The sequence below is a fragment of the Callospermophilus lateralis genome, chromosome 8 (genome assembly GCF_048772815.1).
Source record: "Callospermophilus lateralis isolate mCalLat2 chromosome 8, mCalLat2.hap1, whole genome shotgun sequence".
NCBI lineage: Eukaryota > Metazoa > Chordata > Mammalia > Rodentia > Sciuridae > Callospermophilus > Callospermophilus lateralis.
The window spans coordinates 36,662,967-36,675,052 of record NC_135312.1 but is presented as its reverse complement, the minus strand read 5'-3'; the positions used below and the strand labels follow the sequence as shown (position 1 = coordinate 36,675,052).

The following is a 12,086-nucleotide window of genomic DNA, read 5'->3' as shown; positions in this document are numbered from 1 at the left end:
TATAGATCAAATATATGTAATTGAACTTCAAGGTTTGAAGTTAAGGTAATGATACCATCGGAAAGCTCAGAAATTGTATGAGATGCATCATTTCCAAAATTTACCCCTAGATATTATTCTTATGGTTTTATTTTGGAGTGGAATGATTGATAATAACTAAACATGAATGCCCTTAAAAGGAAAAGGTATTTTTCAAACTGCAAATTCTTTTCTGCTGTTTGACTCATAATGATTATCAATTGCCATTATCTAGATCTTTCTAGTGAATTGCAACCTATCTGTGGGTCCTGAAAAGTAGTGATAAAGCACGTGTAGATAAAGATGAGAAAACTGACATCAGAAGTATAAATGATCAATAGTTCCTCTTACATTTATTTATGCTTCATTTAAGGAATTGGTTTGAATTTAGAATTGTTTGCTCTTGAGAGTTCTTTTTTCCTTACCTTCTGCAAAAGGTAGCAAATGAGGACAAGTCCCTGTATTTTTCTTTCTAACCAGGTTTTCCCTGGCAGTGAAATACAGGAAGATTTGGGCTCAATAAATGGATCAAGCAACAGGGGATGGATGGTGATGATTATCTTAGTGCTTTATTTTTTGTCTGTTTTTAAGGACCTCCATTAATTCAAAGTATAATTGCCCATTAAAAGAAAATCAATTGCCAGCAGTAAAATCATAGTCTTTAAGATATGGATCCCAACATAATAAAAACATAAGGCTCAATTTTTCTTTTAAAGGATACTTGTATGTCCATAGTTACTTTGTGATTGCTTTAGCAACCAGTAACAAAATACTGCATAATTCCTGCACAATATCTGTGTACTAACATTGCAATATAAATCACTAATTGAGAATCAATTTGCCCTACAACTGGGCAAATTATACTCCATCTAGACCCCTGCATAATATTCATTCTGAACAATGAATCTCTGCTTCTTTTCACATTGGGTTCAAAAATATTTTTACTGTTTACTCAGAAACCATCTTTCAGTAATTGAAAGCCATTCTTTCTTATTAAATGACAAAGGTGTTCACTATTTAATGTTAATCAAACACTATCTTTTTTAAAATCTAAAACCTTATTCATAAAGCCACATGGTCATATGCAATTCTCTTCTCTCAATTTGTACCATACCGTTTGCATCTTTTTCAAATCCTTAACTATTTGAGGATTAGAGCAAAACTTTAAGGAGAAAGATGAATTGAATAGATTCTTAGCTCTAGATTTCAAAACACTTTGATTTTAAGTTTTACCACATGTAGATTTGTGTAACTATAGGTGGCAAACATACTCTCCTATACCTCAGATGCTTTGTTTATAAAATGAAAATAAAATGGCATTTTTTTTTTGTTTATTGTGAGCATCAGTGAGAAAATTTAAAATCAAGGTACTTTAAAAACTGTAACATGTTCAACAACAAAAACCCCACATTATCTTAAAAACAGTTAATTGCTCTGTACAGATTGGTATCATACTTTCAAACATTGAGTGCTCATAATCAATTATCATAATAGTTGCTATTTTAAATAGTTGTTAATGGAAGAATTAGTAGGCAGATGGATCCTGTTGCCCAGGAAAATAAGCAATTTGTGATGATCAATTCCAAGTTTAGAGGTTGGGTTCTTGTTGTAATTCAGCCAGTGTAAATAAAATGATATAACTAGCCAACATCAAGATATTGTAAACTTTGCCCTAGCGACCAGCACAGTCACCAATGAAATACATGCTTCAGTAATCATAAGAACCCCTGTCAGCATCTAGATTCCCATAAATGCTACACAGAGTTTCTCCCAATGAGACCTGCTGAAATCCTTACTCCACCCTCCCGCCCATAAGTAAGGTTTTAATGTGCAGAGGGGAAAACATATAATTATAGAGTATAAAGGAGGATTATTTTGAAAATTGTTAAGAAAGGAGATTGCAAAAGCTCTGTCCTTACATACACGGAAGAGCTTGTGGAGGGCGCAAGGAAGATGGATCATGCCTCACAGCAGCTCCTCACATCGGCCTTCCCGTGGGGACACTGCTTCTCAGAGAGGTGAGCAACTAAGGAAACTCACTGAAACTTCATACTGAAAACTGTTAAAAAATGTTTAGAAAGACGCACAAAGTCAGACACTTGAATGTAGGACATAACAAGTGAGAGGAGCGCCAGCTCGGGTGCCAGCGACGGCCAGGGTCAGTGCGCTCAAAGGGGTGGCCAGCGGATTAAGAATTTTTTATTTTTAATTGGAAAACTGACTTGGGGAAACCTGTATATTAGAGAGGGAGGCTGATTTTAATGTACACAGAGTCGACAGGGTAGTGGTTTACTGTAAGGAAATCCAAAATTAGTGCCCTGAGAATGCTCCAGGTGTGGAAAACAAGCCTGGGCCCGAAGGCGGACACCACAGTTCTCTTGGGAGGCAGGGGGCTGTGGGGGGCCGTGGGGGGCCACCTGGCAATAAAAGCGCCCCACAGCAATATGCTTCACTCACACCCCCCACGGAAAACATCGCAGCTGGTACTGCCACCGCCCACTGAGAGCACCAGGAAGGGAAAAAGTTCCCAGTGCGCATGCGCCTAGTGGGAAAACGTCTCCACTCTACAGCTGCCGCCAGGGTCCATTCGAACGCCAGATGGAAAATACTACCTCTGGTGCCACCACCGCACCAGGTGGTACTGCTGGCAGTGACAGGAAGTTGGGAACTTATGAAGGCAACTCTTAAATTTTTTTTTTTCTAGAAAACACCTGAACCAAAGATATTTAAATGAGCATAAAGAAAATTATACATGGATTGTTGAGGTTCTGGATCCCACGGGAGGAATGCTACCTTCTTTGCTGGCACTGTAGCAGACACACAGGAGCGTCTGCACCCCGGGGGCAGATAACTGGTATTTCACATGCATTGCGGTGAATCTGAGACCATGAAGGCTGTCTCTACGCACCTTAGAAGTGGAATTTACTAGAGGCCTTAGAAATTCTGATATCCTGCGGAGACTTGGACAACCTGCCAGCCACTCAGCAATCCAGAGTGTGGTTCAGTTGTCATACTCCTACACAAAGAATTCCAAAGTTCAGTTGAGATTAAGCCCCAGTTACTAGAATGTCCAATTTAAAACAGGACACCACCCCCTGTTATAGAAACACACGATTTATTAGCACCCAAATTGTAATACTCCCACTGTAAACCAACACACTGAAAGCTGAGATCTCCTACAATCAACAGTGCCTCCTAACCACAAGGGCAGGTAGCCGCCCTCTGATCCCAAGGCTACAAAGCAAAAAAACAACTAAGAGTAAAATTTCATCTCTGCCACCAGTTTTTTTTTTTTTTTTTTTTTTTGACCATCTTAATATAAACAAGCTCCTTATTTCTCAGCAAGATTTTTTTATCACTTTTTTTTTAATTTGTACTCCTACTTTTATTCCATTTTTTCTTCTTTTTAAAAATTATAACTATTTAAAAATGTTTTCGAAACATCATTTATTTGTATTGTATTAATTTTTACTTTTTTCTATTATGTATGATTATGTATGATGTATGTGGGTCTGTGTGTACTCACTGCACAGAAAATTTTGAAAAAAATATACATATTCTTATAATTTTACTTCATATTAATTGCTTCCATCTACACTTGTTATTTGAACTCAACTTGTCTTAGGTGGGATTCAAGGAAGTGTCTGTTCAAATTGATTTAATCTAATAGTTGCCAATTTGCTCACACCTTGGTTCTGGTCCCTTTTAGCTGCTTATCTTTCTCTACTAACAGGTGAATCTTCCTGCTTCCACTTCCTCTCTTTATTTTATTGCTTTCCACGAATCTTTCATTGCTGTTTCTTTACAGCTGACATCTGCTAATTATCTCCTACCTCTTCTCTGATTGCTTTTTGAAATATTTCATACTTTCTCCCATCTTCCCATCCTATTTTCTCTTTACTTAATAAACTATAATCCCATTGAATAATAGAATTAGACAGTTTATGCACTTCATCCCCCATTCATGTTGAGGTGACTATCAATTCAGTGGACAACATAGTATACACTTGATGTTGAATGCTTGATCTAGTTTGCAGTTTTGTATTGTTAGTACTGATGTTAATTACTGACACCATCATTCCTGCATAGGTGGAAATTAATGTTACAGACATCAAAGACTGTAACACTTATCTTTATACATCAGTTATGAGCATTAGTGGAATTCTTAGCTCCTCACTTCCTCCCTCCAAGAGGGGCTGGAAAATGGTTAGGACATGTCAAGATTACAGAATAGATACCCTGCTGCTGAGAAATTCTTATGACCTAGCCAAACAGCAGTTAATCTCACACTACACAAGATCTAATCCCACCTGAGCCTAAATGCATCTTCAATTTATGGAATTGGGGAGAAAAACTTCCAAACAAAATCCGGACTCCAAAGCGAAACAACCAAATGGGAACTTCATGTTCCCCTGTCCTTAACATCTACTCATATATCAAAAATAGAGAGAAATCCAAGAAAAATAAATAAATGTGAATGTATATTTATTTTTCTTGGATTTCTGTCTACTTTTGATACAAACACACACATATGTCTGTTTTTGATATGTGTGTGTGTGTGTGTGTGTGTGTGTGTGTTTGCCACACACTGAAGGACACACCTATAAAAGAGGAAGGAAAATCCACCTCCACTGATACAGAAGTCCAGAACCTCTGGCAGGATAAGGAAAAAGGCAAACAAATATCCACCAAAACTCACAAACCCCCAACAAAGAATCCTACAGATAATGAATGGGATAATACTACAAAGGAAGACTATTAAAAACTGATTATTAAAATGTTCAGTTAACTAAAAGAAGATTTGAGGGATGAATTAAGAGTGATATAGGGGATTAAATACTGTTAAAATAAGAAATAGAAATGTTGAAAAGAAACCAATCAGAACTCCTGGAGATGAAAGACATAATTAATCAAATGAAGAATTCACTTGAAACCATCACCAGCAGATTAAATTATATAGAAAATAGAGCCTCAGCCCTTGAAGACAGAACCTCAGGCACTGAAGGAAGATTCATGAATCTGAGTACACTTAATACCGTCAGGGGCTGCCTGAACAGGAGCTGAGCACTCCCCCTTAGCCTTGAGTAATGGGGTATGGAATTGGCATTGCATGCAGTAGGAGTCAGGTGGGCCTCACCTCCGCTGGGCAAGGAAGTGCATCTCTGGGGGTGGGCATCACCCAGTGGGACTGGGCTACCCTTGCCCCCCGTTTGCTGTAACACAATCTCTTGCCTTATTTTGGTGGAATTTTCTATCGAATGTCTTTCCCCTAAATAAAAACAGGGGTCCAGGCTGCCCTCATTCTCTTGCGTCTTGTCTCCCTTGTTCCCCTCGCCCTCCAGCATGGAAGCTGACACCTGAGGTCTCAGAGCCATCCCTGACCTGGAAAAAGGTATTTCTGTGTTTGTGTGGTCTGTTCCTTGCCAGCCCAATTCACATGGAGTGACCCTGATTCCATCACCTGCATGGAATGTGGGCGATAGAATACAAAAAAAAAAAAAGAGAAAGAATAATGGCACATGATCAGAATATACAAGAAATCTGGGACAGTATCAAGAGATCAAACCTGAGAATTATTTGGATAGAAGAGAATATGGAGATACAAGTTGAAGTCATTAAGAATGTTTTCAATTAGCTCATCACACACACACAAAAATCTTTTCTGGTTTCAGAAATGAGTTAGACATACACACAGAGTAGATATACAGGTCCCTAAATAGACCTGGTCTGAAGTAAAGTTCTTCAAGACACATCATAATCAACACAGACACTAAAATCAAAGAGAACCTAGAATGAGCTATTCCAAATTCTAAGAGAAAATAATTGCCAACCAACATTGCTATACCCAGTAACAGTCTCTTTCATCTTCAATGGGAAACAGACAATGTCTATGACAAAGATAAACTGAAAGAATACATAGCAGCCAAACCAGCACTACAAAGAATCCTTGAAGATAAATTGCACACAGACAAACCCAAAAACAAAATCCAAAATTCCCAAGTAAATGAAAATCAACAGAAGACTAATCAGCTAAATTAGAACCAAAACAGAATTAAATGTAACAAAACATCAAAATGCCAGCACACCACAAACACATATCCATAATAACACTGAATATAAATGATTTCAACTTCCCAATTAAAAGACATAGACTAGCAGAATGGATCAAAAAGCAAGATTCAACTCTACGATTTTTGCAAGAGACTCATAAGCAAAGACACTCACAGGCTGAAGATATAAAGATGGAAAAAAAATATCTCATGCAAATGGAGTTCAAAAACAAGCTGGCATAGCTATTCTCATATTTAACAAAGCTGATTTTAAGAAAAAAGTATCTTAGAAGAGATAAAGAAGGCCATTACATTCCTGGTAAAGGGAATAATCCAACATGAAGATATAAAGATAGTAAATATATATTCCCCAAATATCAATTCACCTAGTTACATTTTAAACAAATACTCCTTGACATTAAATCCCAGATAGATTTCAATTCAATAATACTGGGTTATTTCAACATATCCTTATAGCCAATAGACAGATCATGAAAGCATACAATCAATAAAGATATATCCAACATAATAATACTATAATTAAAATGGACCTAATAGATGTGTACAGGATATTTCACTACAAATTATCTGAATTTACCTTGTTCTCAGAAGCTATGGAAACTTTTCCAAAATAAACCATATAAATACCAAAAGATAGATATAATCCCTTTATCCTATCAGAACATAGTGGAATGAAACTAGAAATCAACAGCAAAAAAAAAAAAAAAATAGAAATCACATAAATCCTTGGAGAGTACTCTTTAATGAAGAAACAAATAGGAAATGAAGAAGAGATCAAGAAATTCTTAAAAACAAATTAAAACAAAACTATCACATATCAAACTCTTTGAGACAGCATGAAAACAGTACTGAGGAAAATTCTTTGCATTGATTGCCTACATTTAAAAAAAAAGTTGAAAGATCCCAATAAATAATCTTATGATCTACTTCAAAGCCTTAGACAAAGAACAAAATAACTCCAAATACAGTAGAAGACAAGAAATACTAAGAATCAAAGCCAAAATTTGTCAAATTGAAAATAAAAAAAAATACACAGATTTGATTCTTTGAAAGTGATAAACAATATTGATAAACCCTTAGCCAAATTAACCAAAAGAAAGAGAAAAGACACAAATCAACAAGATTAGAGATTAAAGAGGAAACTACTACAGACACTTCTGAAATCCAGAAGATCATTAGAAACTATTTTATAAACTGCAAAATCTAGACCCATATGACTTGCCCAAACTAAACCAGGAAGTTATAGAAAAAAAATAAACAGACCAATATCAAGTAATGAAAATGAAACTGAAATTAAAGCCTGCCTACAAAGTAAAGCTCAGAAACAGACCTATAAAGAAGACTAACCTCATTCTTTCTCAACTTATTCCATGAAATTGAAAGGTAGGAAACACTGCCAAACACATTCTATAGAGTCAAACAGACAAATAGCCATCTAGGAAAAAAATATAAACCATTATTCCTGATGAACATAAATTCAAAAACTTTTTCAAATATTAACAAGCCACATTCAAAAACATGAACATAAAACATAATTGAGTGGGCTTCATCCCAGGAATGCAAAGCTGGTTCAACATACAAAAATCAGAAAAGGTAATGTATCACTTAAGTAAACTTAAAAACAAGAATCATATGATCATCTCAATAGATGCAGAAAAGTTCTTTGATAAAATACAGTGTACATTCATGTTAGAAACACTGGAGAAACTAGGGATGGAAGAAACTTACTTCAATTATAAACACAATATATATTGGGGTTGGGGATGTGGCTCAAGCGGTAGCGGCCTGGGTTCGATCCTCAGCACCACATACAAACAAAGATGTTTTGTCCGCCGAGAACTAAAAAAATAAATATTAAAAAATTTCTCTCTCTCTCTCTCTCTCTCTCTCTCTCTCTCTCTCTCTCTCTCTCTTTCTTTAAAAAAAATAAACACAATATATGACATAGTCAACATTACAGTAAATGGGGAAAACTGAGAACTTTTCCTCTAAAATTAGAAATAAGAAAAGGATGCCCACTCTTATCACTTCTATTCATTATGATTCTTGAAACTTTATCCAGGGCAATCAGGAAAAAGGAGGAAATTAAGGGGATAAATATGGAAAAGAAGAAATCAAATTATTACTGTTTGCTGATGATATGATCCTGCATTTAGAATATCCAAAAAAATGTCACCAGAAGATTTCTAAAGCAGACAAATGAATTTAGCAAAGTAGCAAAATACAAAAAAAATTTAGTCATAAATCAATACCTTTTCTTTATTCCAACAGTTAATTCAGTTAAGAAATAAATCAAGGAAACCATCCCCTTCACAATAACCTCAGAAAACAAAAGAAAAAAAAAGCTAGGAATTAATCTACCCAAGACACTGAAAGATCTCTATTATGAAAACTTTAGAACTGAAGAAAGAATCAATGAGAAATCCAGAAGATAGATAGACCTTCCCTGTTCTTGGATAGGCAGAATTAATATTATCAAAATGACCAGAGTACCAAAAGAAATATACACATTCAATGAAACCTCCATCATAATACCAATGACATTCTTCACAGAACTAGAAAAAATAGTCCTAAAATAATTTGGAAGAATAAGAGACCCACTATAACCAAAACAATTCTGAATAAGAAAAATGATGCTGGAGGCATCACAATTCCTGACCTCAAATAACACTCAGAGATATAGTAGCAAAAACAACATGGCAATGCCATCAAAATAGATAGGAAGACTAATGGAATAGAATTGAAAATACAGAGACAAACTCAAATATTTATAGCCATCTGATATTTGACAAAGGTGTCTCTCTCTCTCTCTCTCTCTCTCTCTCTCTCTCTATATATATATATATATATATATATATATATATATATATTTTGGGGAAAAGCCTTTTTTAGTGAATGGTGCTGAGAATAGTGAATATCCATACATAGAAAAATAAATTTAGATCCCTATAATTTACCTTACAAAAAAGTCAAATCAAAATATGTCAAAGACTTAGAAACTAGGCCAGAAAACTTGCAACTGCTAGAAGAAAACATAGGGTTAACACACAACCATATAAGTTTGGGAACCAGCTTCCTCAATATTTTTCCTAAAGCTAAAAGAAATAAAATCAAGAATAAATCAGTGGGATGCAATCAACTTAAAAATCTTTCACACAGCAAAGGAAAAGATTAAGAGAATGAAGAGAGAGAACCTATAGAATGAAAGAATATCTTTGCGAGATACTTCTCTGACAGGATTACATATCTAAAATATATAAAGAACTCAAAAACTCAATGCAAAAAAATAAAAAGAAAAGAAAAACATGAAACCCAATTAATAAATTGGCATAAGAACTAAACAGAAATTTCTCAAAAGAAGACACAAAAAGCGCCAAGAAATATATGAGAAAATGTGCAGCATTTCTAGCAATCAGGGAAATGCAAATCAAAACTGCACTAAGATTTCACCTCACTCCATTGAAAATGGCAATTATCAAGAACACTAATATTGGTAAATAATAAATACACTTTTAAATTATTGGTGGGACTGCAAATTAGTAAAAACCACTCTGGAAAGCAGTATGGAGATTCCTCAAAAAACTAGGAAGGGAACCACCATATGACCCAGCTCTCCCACTCTCAGTATTTATCAAAAATTCTAAAATCAGCATACTAGCAATACATTCACTTCAATGTTTCTAGCAGTATAATTCACAACAGCCAAATTATGGGATCAACCCAGATATCATCAACAGAACAATGAGTTAAGAAAATGTGGTATTGCATACACACAATGGAGTTTTACTCAGCCATAAAGAAGAATGAAATAATGGCATTTTCTAATAAATAGATGGAAATGGAGAAAATCACGCTAAGTGTCATAGCCAGACTCACAAATTCAAGGGCTGAGTTTTTTCTCATATGTGGAAGCTAGAGCAAAATAAGGGAAAGAAGGTGGTTGGAGAAGGGATTAGATATCATAAATATAGATTAGTGGAGTAGAATAAGGAGAATGAGAGTGAGTATGGAAGGGAAAGGGGAAGAAATGTGAAATGAATTTAACAAATTCATTTTATATTCACACATAATAGGACCAAAGGGAATTTCACCTTTGTGTGTGTGTGTATGTATGTGATATACACACACACACACACACACACACACACACACATAACAAAAGAAGTTTATTAGAGTTGAGAAGGGAGGAGAGGGGGAGGGTGGAGGTGAGGAAAAGGGGAGGAATGGTAATTGAAAATCAAATCCCTTCCAAGTGTGATTTTTCAAAATGAACTATCAAAATTATAATGCTGTAATATTAAAAAGTATGTGAAGTAGTACATATATTAGTTAGCTAAATTTGGCTATTCCACAATATAAATGTATTTCAAAACATCATGTTATACATGATAAATGTATAAAATTGTATTTGTCCATTAAAAATAATGCAAAGTAATACTTTAAGAATAAATGCTGCAATTAAAGTGCCATTTGTGGTAAGTAAATAATAGGGAATGGAAAAATCAAATAACATAAATATGAGATAAGCATGAATAATTTCTGCATAGATATGTGTGTGCATGCACGTGTATGTGTGTGTGTGTGTGTGTGTGTGTGTAGACTTTTCCCCTCCCCTTGCTGGATATCATTCCCCCACTCACTGTTAACAAATAAAGAACTATATTTATAGGGGGAGATCTTTGCTATATATGATTCATTTTCTTTTAAATAAATATTGAATAAAAATCACATCGTGGATGTAAAATAAATAAGTAATTTATTCAATTTTCAATAAGAAATAATCCAATAATCTAGTGTGTAGTATCTAGAAGTGATATGGAACAAACATCATTCAAATCTGTTCTTTTTGTGCATTTCTAGACTTAGTAGCCTAATATAGTGCCTGATTCTATGCCAAATTGAAATGTGGATATGTAAAATTACGAACCTTAACCTTTTTGAAGACAATGATGATTACAGTAATAATGATGGCTACATGGAAAGACCTGCAATACAGCAGTATCTCCTTTCTCTACTACTTATATCATACCCACTCATGATAATATTCTCTTTCTCCTGCAGTGTGGTTTTCATAGCCCTCTTGTATCTATTATCACTTTTTTGTTCACACAGAAAACTTGTGAGATCAGCTAATTCTCCTGGAGAGAAAATTCATGATTTCATGTCAGAGAAACTATTTACTGTGTTTTAGAAAAATTATTCTTCCTATATTCACTTTAATATAAATGATACCAGTGACATCTGAATGTAATAAAGCCTATGACCTCATTTTGGTGTGTCCAAAATTTTAAGAAAGGCTTAAAATTGCTGTATTTTGTTCTGTCATATGACAAGTTTTCTATTAATTCTAATTAATCAAAAGTTCAACCACTCTAAAGAGGATAGAAGATTTCCAGAAAGAAATTTTTGCTCTTTGGCCAAGACAATTAAAATCGCTTTTCATCCAGGTATATGCCTGGAACTATTACAGAGTACCCAACCAGTTTTCTCAAGTTTGCCAGTACTCCAGGAAGAGTGGCATATTTAGAAACTATGGCCCATTGGGTATTCTCTGACACTGAGGTAAATTAATGGGATTAACAGATATGAGATTGTTAATGAAATTGATTAGGCTAATTCAGGCATGAGAGGACTTGATTCCCTGAAGAAAAGTGAGAAAGGGGATACCAAATTGGTAGTGCTCAATGAAACTCCAGCAGAATATATTTTACAATCTAAGTGTGCAGTAAGGGCCAAGAAAATAGTTACATTAAGTAGAATTAATTCTTTTGGAAATATAAAAGTAACATTCCTTTTAGGTCTCTATTAGAAGTCAGAGTGATTTTGCCCTCCAGAGTACATTAACAATGCCTAAAGACAGTCCTGGTTATTACACTAGGGTAGAGGTGGTGGCTTGCTAGTAAGTAAAGAGCAGTTATGCTACTCAATAGACTGCAGGGCACAGCACAGTCCTTGTAACAGAGAACTGGCTGGTTCACAATGCCTATAATTGAGAAA

At 34.9% G+C, this 12,086-nt stretch overlaps 1 protein-coding gene across 2 annotated transcripts in view; it reads right to left on the bottom strand.

The window, feature by feature from the left end:
• Window positions 1–12,086, bottom strand: part of Gabrb1 (gamma-aminobutyric acid type A receptor subunit beta1) — a 374,830-nt gene that overhangs the window by 241,319 nt on the left and 121,425 nt on the right. The gene's annotated exons all lie outside the window — the stretch shown is intronic.